Genomic DNA, 20739 nt, shown 5'->3' with positions numbered 1-20739 from the left:
AAATTTTATAACGACGCTTTAGACACAACTTGCTTTTTCACTTTTTAAGAGTCGAGAAAAAGCTAAAGATGACTCTAGTCTCCTTCGATGTTTTGACGAGCCCGAAGTGACAAATGCTCGGATGGACTTTTTCAGTTATAGAGTTTGAAAAAGGCCAAAAGAAACTACTCTAGAGTTCTAGGCAGAGGGTGTGCCAAACTTTTCGCAAAACCACAGAATACGTTTTACGGTACGAGTGGTCGATCTTCGTGAATGTTGTTTTCACTGCATTGCGATCAGTAGGGCGGTCGACACGGCTTCGTATGGATAAAAGCTTTGTTCCTATAGGGGTCTCCCAATATATACGCGATGGTACGTGGGAGCAAAAGTCCGTATTGATACTTATCGCTTCACCGTGGAGGAATCACCCAACCACTCAACGCTAAGATATCACGTTTAACGACGCCGAAACACGTCTCTAGCTTAGACCTCTATGTGTTTGCGTTATGTTTCAAAGCGTTGTTATGTAAATTCAATTTATTTTAGGTTGATCTTGTTTAGCAGTTCGCCTTTATGGATCACCACGAGATGTATGGTACAACTCCTAAATGCAGTCTAAAGATGAGAAGCAAGTTTTTTCAATCTTTTCAACTTATGAAAATCTTAACTACTGAGGGAAAAGAAAGACATCATCTTTTCACACAGATCATAGAGCACACACTAATGCACTTTTTCCTAAATCAACATGCAAGCTGTCAAAATGCATATGCACAATGCAGGTATTTCTTTTCTCTTTCTTAATGTTGATGTACTACAAAAAGAAAGCTGTTGTATAACTTTGAATTCAATTTCAAGTGAAAGCAAACAAGCTTTTGTCCAAAATCAAAAGACACCTTAAGATTTACTTGTTTCAACACTAGAAATACATAAATTCAAACCATATGACGAAAGCAAAAGCTCAATCAGCTATGAACAGCAAATAAACTAACTCTTAAGATTAGAACGACACTTATCACAGGTCTAGATCTAAGAGGCCACAGCAAGACTAGTTCACTTTCGTTATGGGAAACTGCAAATGATGTAAGAAATACACAAAGAACAAATACAGTTTCTTTATACAACCAAGGCGGAATAGTGGCAAAGAAAGGTGGTTTCAGATAGGTACATTGACTGATAACAGGCGCAAAAACAGGGATGAAAACAGGGCAACAGAAAGCAGAGAACCCCAGTTGCACAAGGCCTAACTGGTTCAGCGCAACCTCAACACTGTTAGTTTGACATTCAGCGCAGGTAGCCTTCACGGGACCTGCGTTGAAATGCAGACTGCCTTCACAGCAGTTGCGCTGAAGGAGAAACTCTCGTTTCTCTTAGGTTCTGGGTCACAGATTGCTCAAAAATCAACAGTTTTTGGCCAAATCAAAGCTACCAATCAAGTACACACTAAAGGGTGATTCAAAGGAGGATGAAAAGCTATCACTAAGAGCTGTTCAGAGTCCTTGTGGATCAGCTCTTCAAATCATAAACATGCCCAGAAACTGAGCTAGAGTAGATGCCCTCTACTTTGCATTTGAAAGATCCAAATGCAGTTCGATTCTGTACTCCCTGTGTTTAGGAAATGAATAGCAAAAACAAAAACAACCAACAAGATACGATCCCCAGTGGAGTCGCCAATTTGTTGTTGGGAAAAGTATCCAATACGGAATGACCCTATCCCACTCTAAGGGTGATAGTTCCTTAGCAACAATCAAAGCAAAGCTATCTAAGATTACTTCTTTATGAGATGTAAAAGAGGGGAGAAAGAGATCCACTAACCGATGTCTTTCGCTAATGGTTGATCCAATCTTCTCTCCTTGCTGCTTGCCCCCAGCTCCTTGCTCTTTCATTGGCCCAGCTACACCAAGATCCTGCAAAATGGCAAGAGAGGGAAACTACAAGAAGCATACATTCATAATTGATTCAAGGATTAGAATAAATCAAATACACAAGTATAACAATACACCATTGAGACACATGCATATAGAAGAACCTCAAATGCTTTATTAATGGAAGAAGTAAGGTTCAGGAAGTGATACAACCATAAGAGGCCCAATCCAGCATCACCTTCCCAACAGAAAGAAATCTCCTCTTCACCTCCTTCAAAGAAAATCACCCAATAGTTCTAAACTCAAACCAACAACAATTCTTTACATTCACAAGATTCCAGCCCCCTGGATCTCATGGGAGAGAGATCCATATATAGGAGTTTGGAGAGAGGATGAGTCAGCCTGAGATGTGACTAGTGTCCTCTCCCACTCCAGTTCTTCTTCAGTTCTTGAGTCCACTTGGAGGTTCTTGCTTCCACTTGGAGATCTAGAACCTCTTACTCATCACCAGTCGAATTCCTTGATCCAAGTGTCATTTTGGAAGCTTCCTGGGCATTGACTCATTGAGGAATGAGACTTCCACATGTCAAAACTCGCTCAGCGCAGGTAGCCTTTGTTGGAGTTGACATTCAACGCAGGTGGTCCATGGAGCAGTTGAAATTCAGCGCAGATGCTCAGTGGAGCAGTTGACATGATCCAGAATTGCCTTGTTTTTGAGTAATTTTTAGTGGAGAACTTGTTTGGATTGCTGTGGTTTGCTGAACTTGTTCCCCTAGGGGTAGGAACAACATGTTTAGGGACTTTGGATCCCTTAGATTATGGACATTTCATGCTTCATGCTGTAAGGCACAAAAATGTCTATAACAGGAATCTTGTCAGTTTTCGCAGCCAGCTCAACTTTCCGCAGCCTTTTTGTTGAAGTCTATGTTATAGGTGTTTACTGGAGAATCTGACCACATGGGCAAGCTGCAAATGATGTGGACATGGAACGTGTTCCCTTGGTTCAGCCGAATCACTCACAAAAGGCCATGGTCAAGGACAATCAAAGAAGTGGTCAACCTAAGAGTTTTGCGGTGGCAGGACTCTATTTTTCACCATGGGAAGACTTGCATGGGAAATAACTCAATCTCAGGAGGTGTGCTAACACCTGTGAACTGCTCCGGGAACCAAATCTAATAGCCACCACTCCTTGGATTTAATTGTCACGGCTACCATATTGCTAGATCTCTGAATGTGGTTATTCACGTATCTGTTTAGTAGCGCAGAATTTAGGAAGTACTTGTATCATCCTCAGTTATAAATAATCCGTTATCATACGCATAGTAGCTAGCTTGGTATATGTAATTTTGACTTTTTTATGAGCCCACTGTGCCGTGACTCTATCTTTATATTATGACTGCATTTTAATATATGAGAAGACAGTGTTCTTAAGTTCAATTTGTGACCGATTGCTGATTGGCCAAGGTTGCAGAGGGCCCTTGTACACCAAGGTTCTGTAATTACTGTATAGTTTCTTGCTTTCTTCCTTTATGTTACTGATGCCATAATCCTTTGCTTGTATATATTACATTGTTTTTGGTATTCATGATAGTTGTTGTCCATAGTTTCTTTTATGCTTTCTAATGACTGTTAACTGATCAATGTTTTTCTTTCAAGTTCTTATAGACAGCCCGGGCAATTGCACATAGCTTTTTAATGACTAATGACATGAAATCATCTTGTCCTTTTTTTGATTTATTTTTTGAGTTCTAATTCTAGCACTATTTATTTCTTGCAGTTTTGTCTTGCTCATTTACTTTTATGCAATTTAGATATCAGATTACTCAATTTGTTTATGATTACCTCCTATAGACAGAGCGAGTTGAATGGTGAGGGGTCAGAATATGAGTTGATGTAATATGATTTAGTTTATTTTTCTACAAGTTAGTGATTAGATTACTCATGCCATTTTCAGTTGCCTCCTATAGCCAGAGCGAGTCGAATGGTGAGGGGTCAGAATATGAGTTGAAGTAGTATGATTTAGTTTACTTTGTTTACAATTGTTGAATTTCTTTGAGTTTAGTTTTTTTCTCTTTTTATACAACAGCAAGGATACTAGGCTTCGTTGTCACTAGTTCACTGTTTGGTACATTTTTATTTGTATTTTTTTCTCTTAGGAATTGATTTCATCACTGCAAGTTTTAAAACCTTTTTTAGAACTTTAAATTTTTGAAACCATTATAGAGGTCACCATTGCCTTTAACACTTATATCCATACTTGACTTTTTCCATTTCACATTACGGAATCAACAAAAGGTAAACCCAAAAACAAACCAAAAATAAAAAATGACAAAGAAGTAAGAAATTGGTTATATTGCATATATAGTGCACTTCACTTCAGCAGTTTACGACTCCCGGATTGACAATTTATATAGCAATTTAGGACACACTAAATTGACCAAACCTTTTGGCACCATTGCCGGCGAAGTGAAACTAGGTAGCCAATTTCTTAAAAAAGAAAAAAAACAAGAAAATTTCAAGGAAGGTAAAAATTGATAACTTCTTAAAGTATGCTCTCCTCTTGCACCTAGTGTGACCTGGAGGATCAGAGAAGAGAGTTATTGGTTCAATAATTTCTTGAGTATGCTCTATTCTTGCACCTAGAGTGATCTGGAAGATCAGAAAGAGAATTATTAGCCCGACTTGAAGAAAAAAAAAAAATTTACATGCATGAAGAAAAATAAAAAAAATTACATGCATAGAGCAAGAGATTCTAGGGGAAGGTTTATAGCTAGGGCCAAGAGTTTGATTTTTAGAACTCCATATACTTCAAGGTATAGAAAAGATACACCTCCATCATCTCCAACTCACACTCCTAGCCTTAGGATTCCTGGAATTCAAGAGGCAGTAGCTAAATTAGGAGACTCTCCCACACTATCCACCGAATCTGAGTTAGGAAAAGACCCTTTCCTTACCTCTATAGGAAAAAACGTTGTAATTGAGGAAGTAGAATCACCTAAAGAAGAAGAGGGAGAAATTCCTCCTCGTTCGCCATTAGTAGAAGAACCAGAGGACTCTGAAATCTCTGAGGAAACTATCATGACAGAGGAAGTAGTAAACGGATTTGGAGGAGGTAGAGGTAGAGGTAGAGGAGGAGGAAAGAGTGGAGGAGGTAGAGGTAACAATGGGGGAAATAGGGATGGAGATAACTCATTTGGATTTCCTATAGTTGATGAGGAATCTTGAACAACAATGAAAAACATCTCACCATCTGTCCTCCTAAACTTTTATGGGTTGTGAAGTGAGGATCCTGAAACATTTCTATTTGAGTTTAAAGTCGTGTGTCGAACATATGATTATATGGAAGACTCTCAAAAACTCAAGTTGTTTCCTTCAACATTGAAGGGAGCTACTCTAAAATGGTTCATGGGATTAGTCACTCAATCTATTAGGACTTGGAATGATATGAAACAAACATTTTTGGATAGATACCTGGACTATTGTATGCCCACCAATCATAAGGATGAGGTATTCAAAATGGTGCAAAAAGAAGATGAAAACTTGGAGGATTTACTTGAAAGATTTCAATACAACCTGAAAAGAGAAAAAATGAATAACCTAGATGAGGAAACCTTGAAATCCCTTCTATTAAAAGCCATTAGATATGAATGGATAGATATTTTTAACATGATGGGAAAAGGAAATATATCTCAACTTCCACTTCATGATATAGCAGAGCTATGTGTCCATCTCTCAAGGGGAAAATCTAAAACTGAAAAAGGGCCTAAAGATCCTTCTCTTATTAGAACAAACAAATTTGCAACTAGATCGGTAAGTAGGGATGAGATTGGCAATATGCTTGATGAGTTTAAAACTGATATTTTAGGGAGTCTTAGTGAGCAACTAGACACCCTTAAGATACAAAACAAGCAGAAAGCAGAAGCTGAAGCTTTAGCCATCTTTTCTCCAAAATGTAGGAAGAAACATGCTCTAAGGGAATGCCCCTTGTATGCAAAAGTTGTAGAAACATGTGTGATTTTTTTAGAAAGCCATGAGACCAAGGATTGTCCTTCAATTCCTAGGCTCAAAGCTGTCTTTCAAGAAGACCCAAATTCAATTGAGTCTCTCTGTTTTGTTTCAAGGAGACCTTGGCAGGGGCAAAAAAATCAAGGGTTTAACAACCCCACGAACTTTCAACCCCCACCAAATTCGAATCCTTGGCAACAACCTTGGTCCCAACCTCAAAAGCCATTTTAATCATGGGTACAAGGTATGCAAAATCCTTATGGGAGATTTGCTCAATTTTATAAATATCCTCCATCTTTTCAAAAATAGCAAGCTCCACAACTTCCAAATCAAAATCCACAACTTTCATTGCCATTTCCACAACAACAACAACCTTCTCAACAGAATCCAAATTCCCAACTCTTGCTTCCATTCCAACAAAAGACAAATCAACTACCTTCCTAGCCATTGCCAAATCCCAATAATAAAAACCCTCAAAATGCTTACATGGTAGAAGGACAACAATTTCCTACCTATATGATTGTTCCTCTGAATGATGTACAACTCAGATCTGGTAGAGTTTTAGACAAGCCTTCTATAGATGCTCAAAAGCAAAGCATTTCTGAGGAAGATTCTCTTGAAGCCAATAAAGGTTTTGAAGCATCTCTTCAAAACCCAAGCACTCAAAAATAAAAATAAAAAGAGTCAACCCCCACAACTCCTATAGTTGAGAAACCTGCATCTTCATCCACACCTCCTTTTCCTGAAAGATTACAAATTGAAAAAGGGGTGGAAAAAAAAATCTTGTTGCATGACTATGATTTCCTAGATGAATTAAAGAATGTCTATATCAAGATTCCCTTGTTACAAGCCATTAGAGAAATTCCTATTCTAGCAAAAACAATAATGGAGTTGAGTCTCAAAAGACCAGGAAGGAAACCAAGAGATACAAGAAGAATCCACCTAGTAGGAAAAATTGCAGATATCATGATGGGAAAAATTACCATGCAGAAGTATGTAGATCCCAGTAGTCCAATTGTCAAAATACATATCAATGGGGTAGAAATTCCAAATACTTTGATTGATTTGGGGGCTGCTATCAACATTATGAGTAGACAGACTATGGAACAACTAAAACTTCCTAATCTTATTTTTACACCTACTTTACTACAACTTGCATATCGATCAATTATCAAACCAGATGGTGTATTAGAAGACATTTCGGTCTCAGTAGATTCTTGGGAATATCCAGTATATTTCATGATTTTAACTCCCAAGAGTAATCTAGGAGGGCACCCACTCATCTTAGGAAGACCTTGGCTAGCCACAGCTAATGCTTTTATCAGTTGTAGATCTAGGGATATGTATATTTCTGATGGTAATTCGACAAAGAAATTCAATCTGTATCTTCCAGCAAAAGCAATTACAGAAGTAGGAGATAATGAATGGGTCGATGATGAGGACACTATACAACCTGTCTTTACAATTTCTGAAATCAGTGAAGATAGTCAAATTCTGAAGACATTAGAAAATTTTGAAATATCTCTAGGATATAACCACACACAATTTCAGTTAGATTCTGACATTGATTATCTATCATCTAGACAAATGTCTCTTTACTCTATGGAAGAGTTTGGTAGTTCTGCCATTGAGATCTTTCAAGGTAAAACATTGAATATCAACAAAAACATGGAAAAATCACAACAGGGAGAGCTAACCAAAATCTTGTAAAAACATTCTACTGCATTTGCATGGGAGTATACTGATATGAAAGGTATTGACCCTAAGACTTGCATTCATCACATCTACATCGAGGAAAATAGTAGACCAATTAAACAACCTCAGAGAAGGATGAATCCAAACCTTAGGGAGATAGTGAAAGAAGAGCTCCAAAAACTACTCAATGTAAACTTCATTTATCCAATTTCAGATAGTCGATGGGTTTCTCCTTTGGTTATATTACCTTAAAATAATGGTAAATTGAGGGTATGCATTGATTACAGGGAATTGAATAAAGCAACTTTGAAGGATCACTTTCCTTTACCCTTTATCGATCACGTATTAGATACTCTAGCAGGCAAAAAGTACTTTTCATTTTTGGATGGTTTTAGTGGCTATAATCAAATCCAGGTAGCACCTGAAGATCAAGATAAGACCACATTTACCTGTCCATGGGGAACTTTTGCTTACCGAGTGCTTCCTTTTGGATTATGTAATGCACCCGCAAAATTTCAAAGGGCAGTACTAGGAATCTTTTCTGATCTAATCCATGATTGTGTAGAGGTTTATGTGGATGATTTTACAGTTTATGGTGATTCATTTGAAGAGGCATTAGAGAATTTGGAAAATGTCCTTATAAGATGTAAATAAATAAACCTTTCATTGAGTCATGAAAAATGCTTTATGATGTTTACTGAAGGTATTGTTTTGGGACATCATATTTCAGGGGATGGGATTAAAGTTGATAGATAAAAAGTTGAAGTCATCTCCAAGTTGCCTATTCCAAATTGTCAAAAATATGTTAGAAGTTTTTTGGGATTTACTGGGTACTATAGAATATTTATAGAAAACTTCACCAAAATAACATCTCCACTCTTCAAATTACTTACAAAAGACTGTGAATTCAAATGGGATCCTAATTGTCAATTAGCATTTGAAACTTTGAAAACAAGAATATCTGAAGCACCCATTTTGAGAGGACCAAATTGGAAACTTCCTTTCCATATTTCTACAGATGCTTCAGATACAACTCTAGGAGCTGTGTTGGGTCAAAAGGATTTAGTTCCTTATGCCATTTACTATACCAGTCAAAATTTGACTCCCCGTGAGTTGAAATATACTGTGACTGAAAAAGAGTTCTTAGTTGTTGTTCATGCAATCAAAAAGTTTAGACATTATATAATAGGCTATGAAAATTTTGTCCATACTGATCATTGTGCGATTAGATATCTAATGAACAAACCTGTTACTAATGGCATAGTTACAAGATGGCTCTTACTTTTATAGGAATTCAATATTACTGTGTTGGATAGACCAGGGAAACAAAATACAATAGCTAATTTCTTGTCTAGGATCCAAAATACTAACGAAGATTCTCCTATAGAGGATAAGTTTCCAGATGAGTATTTATTTGTAGTAACTACTATGACTCCTTGGTATGCAGATATTGCTAACTATTTGGTTCCAGGGAAGTTACCTCCACATCTATTTCCTAGTAAAAAAGAAGAATTATTCAAGAGAGTTCAAAATATTCATGGATTTCTAACGAATTGTTTAAAACAGGGCCAGATTGTGTGATCAGAAGATGTGTTCGGGAAGATGAAATGCCTGACATCCTTAAGGCATGTCATGATGAACCATGCGGTGGACACTTTGCTGACAAAAGGATATTATTGGCCTTCCCTCTTCAAAGATACAAAAGAATATGTCAGAAGGTGTGACAGCTTCCGAAGAGTAGGGAAATCGACTCTTTCAAATGAAATTCCATTACAACCACAGGTACTCATCGAACCCTTTGAAAAATGGGCTTTAGATTTCATTGGACCCATTAATACACCATCTAAACAGAAGAAGTATATATTGGTATGCACTAATTATGTCACTAAATGTGTAGATGCCAAAGCATTACTTTCTGCTACTAAAAATTCAGTTGTTAATTTTCTTTATGAGCATATTTTTACTCGCTTTGGTGTCCCAAGAGAAATTGTGACAGATCAGGGAAGTCAATTTACATCCAACATGATGGGTAAGCTTATGGAAGAATACAAAATCAAGCACATAAAATCTACTCCTTACCATCTGCAAGCAAATGGCCAGGTGGAGTCTACAAACAAAGTTATTGAAAGCATTATCACCAAAACTATTCATCTACACAGAAGAGATTGAGTAGAAAGGCTTCCTGAAGCCTTATGGGCCTATAGAACTACATGGAGGAATACAATAGGACATTCTCCCTATGAACTTGTTTATGGGAAAGAAGTCCTGCTCCCCATTGAATTTCAAGTCAAAACATTCAAGATGGCAGTTCAGTTGGGGATGGATCTATCAGAAGCCCAAAAGCACAGAATGGAGTAGCTGAATGAGCTAGATGAGATCAGACAAGAAGAAATCCTAAGAACTAATCTAGTTCAACATCAAAGAGCTAAGTGGCATGACAGATACATCAAAGAGAAAAAGTTTCAAGAGGAGATTGGGCATTACTATTTGATTCCAAGTTTAAGACTTCAAAGGTAAATTTCAGACCCATTGGCTTGGGCCATATGAGATTGACAAAGTCTTTAGCAATGGAGCGGTAAGAATCAAGACCATTGATGAATTTCAAACTCCTCTTATTGTGAATGGCCACAGATTGAAAATTTATCATAAGCCACTCTCAAAAGAGGAATTTGTCAAAATGTTTCAAGAGAATTCTGCAATAACAGTGGTGAAGAAGAATCCTTCTTCCCCACCAGCCTAGCCTTTGCTTCTTTCAGTTAAAAAAGAAACAAAAAAAAAAAATTGTCTAAGCCTGAAAACCAATCACTGATTGGTAGTCTTATACAAAAATGTAGAGTGAAAATCAGGGACACCTGACACTCTATATTTTCCAAAACAAAATCTCTCCTTCTTTTCCATTTTCACTTCACTTCATCTCCATCCCACTCCATCTCCATTACATTCTCATTTCACTTCACTCCACTTCATCTCACTTCATTCCATCCATTTCATCAATAAATGTCTCTTTCATGGCCATTTCCATTCAGTTAGTTATTATCTAACTATCTTTATTCAGATAAGTCGGTATTGTGTCAGTTTCCACAACTGGAATCAATTTCCGTAGCCAGAAGCAGTTTCCGCAGCCACCACTCTGTTTTCCAAATTTATAGTCAAGATGTTAGTGCAATAATCATGAAAATGCAGGTGTGACTGAGCATATGCTATGAAGACATGGAGCATCTACAGACATCAATAAGGAGCAGTTGATTAAAGGCTAATGGACAACAAATGACAAGGATTCCAAGGTATGAGAAAAAATTTCTTTCAAATAGCAATCAAAGGCACAATTTTGCATAGTTATTAAACCTTAGAGCTCCATTATGTGCAATGATTATCACGATAGCTCCATTACCCATTACCATTCCATGACATTATTCCATAAACCATGCATTTCTTCCCTAAACGGTCTCATGATTAATTTTTTGGTTTAACTCGTAGATGACTGCACTTTCATACTCCACTTGTAATCATAAGATGTGACCTATTTCATTATGGCTCCTCTCCACCACATTTTTCGCAGCCATTCTGTAAATGTGTAACATCTCGTACGCAACCATTCAATTCAAAATTCCGACTTCACTTCACTACCCTACCATTTTGTTAAAGCCACTGCGTTCACATATGTCTCCACTCCATTTTGTGAACTGACCTCGGCTGCTCATCCTTTGTTTCCGCTTGCAGTTCCTGAACACTCCCGTTACCTGTTATCCATCTTCCAATTGCATCCACTGTGTCTTTTGCCATAAACCCTGCAACCTAGCCATCTTACCTCTGCTAAACCCTCACACGCAGTTGAATTTCAGTTGAATTTCAAAACAGAGGAAAGGATGGGATGATTATTAAGTGTAGAACCGGAAGGACCTAAGTACTTAGAAGGTTACCCTCAAGTAAAAGATTTGCTGAAGAAAGAAAAATGGCTACGCTTAATTCAAAAATTTAAAGGCCACAATAAGGAGGTAACAAAAGCCTTTACACAGTCTTTCAACGGCCAGATGGTGGAAATTGGAGACCTAAAGTTCACGGTCCCTGAAGCATCAATAGCGGCTGCCATAGACTTGCCCCAGGAAGGTGAGCGTTGGTTTAAAAAAAAAAGTGTGGACGAGTAGGCATGGAGAATCATATTACGTAACCCAGGTATGGACGTTACTGTATTTACAAAAGGAATTCATGTTCATTCACTAAAAGAAGAATGGGCCAGCTTACTGTTAATCATTCAAAAGTTTATCACTTGCGAAGGACACTTTGGAGCAATGTACATGTATCATGCTAGGTTATTGATGAACTTCTTAGAGAATCAAACGCTTAATACGCCTTATTTCTTACTGCTGAGTTTGAAAAAGATGAGCACCACAGTCCAAAAGAACATAGGAGACATAGAACCTCATTTATATCATCATGGACGTGTAAGGATTCTCATTGAAGACCAACTGAAGAAAAACAAAGATACCTGGGAATAGTTCTTAGTAACAAATTACTTTCAAGAGCCATCTGAGGCACCTGAAAGAAGTACACCAAAGACACCAAGAAGTAGTAGGAGAAAAGAAAAGAGTGCCATAATCCAAGACTATCCTATTAGCAAAACTAAAGAAGTTGGTCAAAAAGAAAAGGAGGAAAGAACTAAGGAGAGAAAACAGAGGAAATTGAAAGGAAAAATGAACATAGAAGATGTCTACCAATCACCAGAGCCATCTATACAGGAATACTCTCAAACATTTCTTGAGAGACTAGTGCATCTTCGAAAACAAGCTGCTACAACAAAGAAGAAAGAAAAAGGGAAATAGAGCATAGAAGAATGGAGTACTAGCCCACAGTATTTAAGGAGAAGCAACAGGCTTAGAGGAAAGTGGAGGAAAACACAAGTAAAAGGACCCCACTTCATCGACTTGGGTGGGCAAACACCCGAGAAACCTCCAGCTGGTCGTAGTCCACCTCATCCTCAACCAACTATTGAAACCAGTCCTCCAAATGTTGATGTAAGTCCTTCTCAGCCAGAATTAGAAAGCAGTCCTCCTCCTCAACAAGACTTCGAAGTCAGTCCAAGGAAAACACCCAAAATAGATCCAAGTCAGCAGGAGGTGTATGATTACCTCGAATCCTTAGAAAAGACAGCTGCAGGCCTGAGTACATCGTCCACTCTGCCCCACATAACACAAGATGCACAAGTCCAATCCTTAAAACAAGAAGTGTTTGAATTAGAGGTTCTAAACAGGCACATTAAACAAGAGAATGAAGCATTAAAAGAGCAGAGCAAAGTGGAAAAAATCATTCATCATAATACTATGCTACATTTGGGACTATGGCAAAAGAAGAACAAGAAACTAAAGAAAAAGTGCAGAAAGTTGAGCAGGGAATTAATCAATCTCAAATTCAGATGTTTGATAAGGAAACCCAGGATAGTGGTAGCACCAAGAAAGAAGAGAAGAGGACTGGATGTACTAGAAAAGGCTTCAGAACATATGGACAAAAGGGGAATGACTAAAATTTTGGTTGCATGAGGACATGCAACACCTTCACAGTGGGGGTATGTTGAGTCCCAAACCCGCATCTTCCCTATACACCTTTTCAGCCTTTTTTCCAGTTACCTGAACCACCAAGCTGTAAAATCATTGCATATTAGTTTAAAAAGAGCATATAAAATGGTTTCCTAACTATGTCTTGTGACTGTTGTTTGATCTAGATTTTTGCTTAGTCAGCTACGGAATCTTGTCAGTTTCCGCAGCCAGCTCAACTTTCTGCAGCCTTATTGTTGAAGTCTATGTTACAGTTGTCTACTAGAGATTCCGGCCACATGGGCAAGCTGCAAATGATATGGACATGGAACATGTTCCATTGGTTCAGCCGAATCACTCACAGAAGGCCATGGTCAACGACAGTCAAAGCGGTGTTCAACCTAAGAGTTTTGCGGTGGCAAGACTCTGTTTTTCACCACGTGAAGACTTGCGTGGCAAATTCCTCAATCTCAGGAGGTGTGCTAACACCTGTGAACTACTCCGTAAACCAAATCTAACAGCCACCACTCCTTGGATTTAATTGTCACGGCTACCATATTGCTAGATCTTCGGACGTGGTTATTCACGGGTCTGTTTAGCATCGCAGAATTTAGGAAGTAGTTGTATCATCGTCAATTATAAATAACGTGTTATCATACACATAGTAGCTAGCTTGGTATATGTAAGTTTGACTATTTTACGAGCCCACTATTCCGTGACTCTATCTTTATATTATGATTGCATTTTAATATATGAGAAGACAATGTTCTTAAGTTCAATTTGTGACTGATTGCTAATTGGCCGAGGTTGCAGAGGGACCCTGTACACCAAGGTTCTGTAATTACTGTATAGTTTCTTGCTTTCTTCCTTTATGTTACTAATGCCATAATCGTTTGCTTGTATATATTACACTGTTTTTGGTATTCATGATAGTTGTTGTCCATAGTTTATTTTATGCTTTCTAATGACTGTTAACTGATCACTATTTTTCTCTCAGGTTCTTATAGATAGCCTGGGAAATTGCTCATAGCTTTTTAATGACTAATGACATGAAATCATCTCATTCTTCTGCTGATTTATTTTCTGAGTTCTAATTCCAACACTGTTTATTTCTTTCAGTTTTTTCTTGCTCATTTACTTTTATGCAATTTAGATATCAAATTACTCAATTTGTTTATGATTACCTCCTATAGCCAGAGCGAGTTGAATGGTGATGGGTCAAAATATGAGTTGATGTAATATGATTTAGTTTATTTTTCTGCAAGTTAGTGATTAGATTACTCATGCCATTTTTAGTTACCTCCTATAGCCAGAGCGAGTTGAATGGTGAGGGAATGAAGTATGAATGTGTAGTTTGATCTTAGTTTCATTTTATGCAATTTAGATATAAGATTACTCAATTTGTTTATGATTACCTCCTATAGCTAGAGTGAGTCGAATGGTGAGGGGTCAGAATATGAGTTGAAGTAGTATGATTTAGTTTACTTTGCTTATAGTTTTTGAATTTCTTTGAGTTTAGTTTTTTTCTTTTTTTTGTAGAGCAGCAAGGATACTGGGCTTCATTGTCACTAGCTCATTTTTTGGTACATTTTTATTTTTATTTTTTTCTCTTAGGAATTGAGTTCATCACTGCAAGTTTTAAAACCTTTTTGAGAACTTTGAAGTTTGGAAATCATTGTAGAGGTCACCATTGCCTTGAACACTTATATCCATACTTTACTTTTGCCATTTCACATTAGGGAATCAACAAAAGATAAACCCAAAAACAAACCGAAAATTAAAAACGACAAAGAAGTAAGAAATCGGTTATCTTGCATATATAGTGCACTTCACCTCAGCAGTTTACAACTCCCGGATTGACAATTTATATAGAAATTTAGGACACACTAAATTGACCAAACAAAGCTACCTTAGCAAAAAGAGAAAAAATATCACCAAAATCAATTTTGACACCTCATAATAACCTTTTTCTACCAACTGGGCTTTATATTTATCCACCTTTCTTTTAGAAGTCATCTTCTTCTTAAACAAGTATTTTCTTCCAATGGGTTTCCTTCTAGAAGGAAAATCCACTAGATCCTGAGCCTCATTTGTTTCCAAAGTTGACATTTCATCAACCATGGCCTCTTTCCAAATTTTTCCATCCTTTGAGTCTACTACCTCCCTAACAACTCTAATATCATCATCAGAAATAGATAAAGCAAAATTTGGATAGAAAGATGTTGCACTATACCTTTCTAGTTTCCTTATTCCTCGAACTAATCTTCTCATAGCTAGAGTTTGTGGCTCTTCATCTTTTGATTCCTCTTCTGCTATAGTGTTTGATTCTTCCTCCTTTAGCTCAAAATCAATATTCTCAATTTCCTTTGGTAGGACTTCATATTTAATAACATATTTCACCTCTCTAAACATGACATATTGGTAGTATAAAACCTTCCTTGTTTTTGGGTTACAAAGCTTATAACCCTTTAAACCATCTGTATACCCAATAAAGATTCACCTTTCAAATTTACTATCCAACTTGGTTCTTTTCTCCTTTAGAACATGTACATATGCATAAAGCCAAATACCCTTAGATGCGAAAGAGAGGGTTTCCTACCAGTCCATACCTCATGTGGAGACATATCCTCTAATGCGGATGAAGGTGATATATTAATCAGGTAACATTCACTCTCCGTTGCCACTGCCCATAATTCCTATCCTAACTTAGCACCATTGAACATGCTTCTTACCTTTTCTATCAACACCAAGTTCATTCTTTATGCAACTCCATTTTGTTGAGCTATGTATGGAGTATCCTTTTGTCATGCTATACCACACTTCTTGCATAACTCTTCAAATTAATTCTTGCATAACTCTCCACCATCATATATATTCAATGCCTCTATCTTCTTCTCTGTCTCGTTTTCCACCAAAGCCTTAAATTCTTTAAACCTCTCAAAGGCCTCAGATTTTTTCCTCAAGAAAACCATGTATTCCTCGAGAATTCATATATAAATTATGCATAGTACACAAACATACTTAGTGATGGAACCGACACAGGTCCAAACACATCACTGTGCACAAGCTCTAATATCCATTTCACCCTCTTAGCACCAGAGGGAAAACTCACCTAATTCTTCTTCCTATATATATAATGTTGGATTGATGGGCCCTGACCTAGGTTCGATGTTCATAATCCAAGAAAATCCCTACACTATTGGCCCTTTCGCTATCAATCCACGGAGCGCAGACTGAAGTCTCATCCGAGGCAGTATGGGGGGATGCATGAACTAAGTTTCCGCACCCTGAGATAGTTGTGATGTTGATTTTATATCCTCACTCATGTCTTCACGCAGATTGATAAGCCCTTAGGGCTTATTGATGTACTTCCTATTCCATCTTTCAGAACCACTGCGAAGGTACCCAATTTCACTTTGCGCAACCTTAGATGATGATTCAATCACTTACGCGCCTCTGTAACTAGGTTAGCGACTTAGTCCCAAAATTATCTTAGGTATTAGCTAAATTTACCATACAAGTAAGATTATCCTCATGTAAACATATATTATTACTTGTGTTGATGCAATATATGTAAACATATACTTTCACCCATCAACTTATCATTATATCTTAAACTTAACATTCAACATAGCATAATTGTAGCATTCATAACAATAGAAAAATAATGTTAAACAGATGGAAAGTATAGAGTAAGTTTAGAACACTTTTTTTTTTTTTTTTCTGAATCAGAATAATCTATTATATTACAAAAAAGTTAAAAATTACAGCATCAGTGTTACAACAGAACCATAGCCCTGTGATTCCTGTCGAGAGATTGACAGATTTCCCAGGATTAAACATGTCCAAAATTACATGGGTACAAAAATTGGAAGCGATGACAAACTAACATAACGACACAGGACAATGCATAAGACCGACACTTAAAACATATGGATAGTCGACACTTAGACACATAAGGACTGAGTCCGAACACATACAAGATGACAGTGAGAGCAAACAGAGAAAACTTTCCCTTCTCAGCAACTAAGAGCGAACAACAGGTCGAGTTATTCATCATCGGTGGTGTGCGGTTCATCCTCCTCTTTGCCCCTGAAGTGCTTGGGGATGTCCGGGCCGAGAAGATGGATCCACTGCACTGGTTCGCTGGGGCCTGCCTGAGAGTCTGGGGAGGAGCTATCCTTAATGGGGCGTAGCAGATCGATAGTAGGTACTTGCATGTCGATTGTGGGAACAGTCCCTGGAACCCGAGGTTGGTTTGCCTGCGGAGCTTCCTCTTGACCTCTTGGATTGCCACAGTGCTCCACAGAAACCGAAACGATGAATGTTGAATTTGCCAGAGAGCAGGGAATTCGATACCTGACCATGGGATGCGCAGAGTGGCCACAATCCATGATTTCTCTATGCTCCGTTGCCCTACCGCGGCCAGCTGCTCGTCCCCTGGAGCGACGGTGGTCTGAAGTAACCTCAATTAAGGAAGAGGGAGAAATAGCATGCCTCTGAGCCGAAGCACGACCCCTGGAGCTTCCGCGCCTGATAATCATCCTTTGGCGCTCATGCTGCATCCCCAAATTGGCCAGAGAGAAGGAGTATCCCTGTGTAATCTTCCTCAAAACCAGAGAATAATCCAACGTTACCGCCAAATGCCCAGACCTTATGCAAGACTGCTAGAGAATGACAAAGGTGCTTGGCCTTTGTAGCGCCATTTTTCCACTTCCCAGGAGAGCAGTTAAGATCGAAATGACTTGAATTAATTCCCGCAGAGGGATTGCCGCCGCCAGTCTTAAATAACCACCGGCTCGATATTGCATGGCTCGTCTGGGCTGACACATGCCCATGTGATGAGCCACTAACCTGCTACGCGCTGGAGCCACCCGCATCTGGGAGGGAGAGGTCTTTTTGCACCAAAGAGATGCATTCCCTTTTGAGTTGATCATCATCTACCATGTCCAAAGAGCAGGAGAAGTATGGTAATAGCTAAGAAACACCTTGGTTAGCCATTCTATCTGCTACCTGGTTTGTTGTTCTTCGTACATGCTGGAAGGTTATACTTTGGGGATTCTTAAGCTTTGCCTCCAGGGATTCCAATCTACTTAGCAATCTCCAGCTTGTTGCTATCTTGACTGTTGTAGCCCCTGCCTGAATTGTCTTGGCCGCTGCTATAAGGATGAGAGAATCTCCTTCAACCTCAAGAGGGAAGAAGTGCTTTTGTTCTGCTAGACAGATCCCTTGCCAGAGTCCTTCCAGCTCGGCTACATTGTTAGTGTCTTTGCTTATTGATCCATAGTAAATGTGCAGTAGTACTCCTGTATGGCTTCTGAAGATTCCTCCAAATCCGGCAGGTCCAAGATTTCCTTTAGCTTCCCCATCGAAGTTGAGCTTGAATGAATTGGTTGCTGGTGGGGACCAGGAAGATGGGGAGGTGGAGCTGCGTGGGGGACAGGTGATGACCTTGGCAAAGGCAGAAAGATCGAGATTCCATTCTTTCAAAATATCCCTCTCCTGTTGCGTTTCTGGCATGTCTGTATCATACCAGGTTCTTATGGCTAAGGTTTCCTCGATGTTTTTTATGTAGATGAGCCACAGAGCGTCTATTGACCGGGATGTGTTGTTGAAGATTCTGTAGTTTCGCTCCTTCCAGAGAATCTAGTACAAAAAGCCTGGTATGAGACTCCATAAAGTGTTGAGAAGCTGGCTTTTGAACGGGTTCTTGTTCCAGTTCCTGATATTTTCCGTTACATCCTCCCCCCGGGTTCTGTTCTCTTGTTGCATTTATCAACTTTCTCCCAAAGTTGCTTAGCTAGCGGACATGTCTCCATTAAATGGCTGATGGTCTCAGAGTTGAGATTGAAATTTGGGCATCTTGATGGCCCAATGAATCCCCTTTTTATCAAATTGTCCCATGTGAGAATGTGCCTTTTACTTAGTAGCCATAAGAAGGTTGAGATCTTGGGCCATAACCCTGGTAGCCAAACTCGTCCCCATATTTGATCTTTGTCCACTTGGAGGTCTGAATAGCGCAGTTGATGTGCTTCTTTAGTGGTGAATGTGCCTTTGGGCATGTGACCCCATCTGAGCTTGTCCTGCTGGTTGGAGTAACGAATTCTTCGGTATGTGAGTTCCTGATCAATATCTGAATATGTTTCTCCCTGCCAATCCCTCTACCATCTGCTCGCTGGTTTCCATGATTGGTATTCATGCTGCCCTGATTGATGCCAGAATTGGTGAACCTGGGTAAGGTTTGCTTGCTGCATATGAGATTGCCAGAGGGGCTTTTGGAATAGATTTGCAAGTTTGGGGAGCTGCTGCCACGAATCCTCCCAAAACTTTGTTGTCGTTCCTGAGTGGATTTCCCAGAAGCTGTGTTCTTGAATGAAGTGGCTGTGAATCTTTGCAGTGTTCCAGATGGGTGATCCTTGGGCTGTGGAGTTGATTCTTATGAGATCGCTCCATTGACTTCCCGAGGCATATTTTGCTTTCCATAATCGAGCCCATGGTGAATGGGGTTTGGAGATCCAATTCCACCACATTCGTGCTCCCATTGTGTTGTTGCTTTGAAGCGGATCCCGTAGTCCTAGTCCTCCTTCTGATTTGATTTTACAGACTTCTTTCCAGTTAACAAGAGCCCATTTTCGATTCCGTCTAGTAGAGCCCCAGAGGAAGTTGTGCTGGAGGTTGCAAATGGCTTTAAGGACCCATTTTGGAGCTGCCATGATGGAAAAGAGGTACAGTGGCATTGCTTGTAGGATCGATTTGGTCAGGACAAGTCTGCCTGCCATATTTAGAGCACGGAAGGTCCAAGATGAGAGCTTTGATTCAAGCTTATCAAGGAGAGACCTCCAGGAAGCATGTTTGATGGCTGAATCAGAAAGAGGAGCCCCAAGGTATTTGGACGGCAAATGGGATATGGTGAATCCCAAAATTCTGGCAATATTTCTTTGCGTAGAGGGGGGTGTTAAAGAAGAAGAGCTGAGATTTCGAGGCATTAATGGTAGTGCCAGAGGCATCGGAGAAGAGGGAGAGTAGAGAGTTGAATACAAAGGCTTCTCTCGAGGATGGATGACCGAATAACATGGTGTCGTTAACGAACTACTGATGGGACAAAGGATTGAGGCCATGGATGGAGATACCTTTAAGAGCTTGAGAGGCGACAGCAGATTTGAGAAGTCTGCTTAGACCTTCTCCCATTAGAACAAAGAGAAAAGGTGAAAGTGGATCCCCCTGCCTAATGCCACGAGAGGGTCGAAAGGGAGATGAGGGAGAACCATTCAGCAATACAGAGAAGCTGGGAGAGGTAATAAGGTTCATAATCCATCTGGTCCAGGTTGCACTAAAGCCAAAGGCTAAAAGCATTTTGTGAATGAAATTCCAACTGAGCTTATCAAAAGCTTTAGAAAGGTCTAGTTTTAGAATCATACCTGGTTTTTTTAGAATCTTTAATGAGTGAATTACCTCATTTGATAGAATGATTCCATCCATGATCTGCCGACCTTCTACATATCCCGTCTGTTCTGGAGAAATGAGTAAGGGAAGGAGTGGTTTGAGCCTGTTCGTGATGACCTTTGAGATTAGCTTGTAGATTACATTGCATAGCGCGATTGGTCTGTATTTTTCCGGCCTGTTGGGCTCTTCTCCCTTGGGTACCAAAGCTATGAAGGTGGTATTGAGGG

This window comes from Pinus tabuliformis, chromosome X (genome assembly GCF_031772625.1).
Source record: "Pinus tabuliformis cultivar Carrire ecotype Pingquan chromosome X, CPIR1, whole genome shotgun sequence".
NCBI classification, from domain to species: domain Eukaryota; kingdom Viridiplantae; phylum Streptophyta; class Pinopsida; order Pinales; family Pinaceae; genus Pinus; species Pinus tabuliformis.
This window is presented reverse-complemented; position numbering follows the sequence as displayed.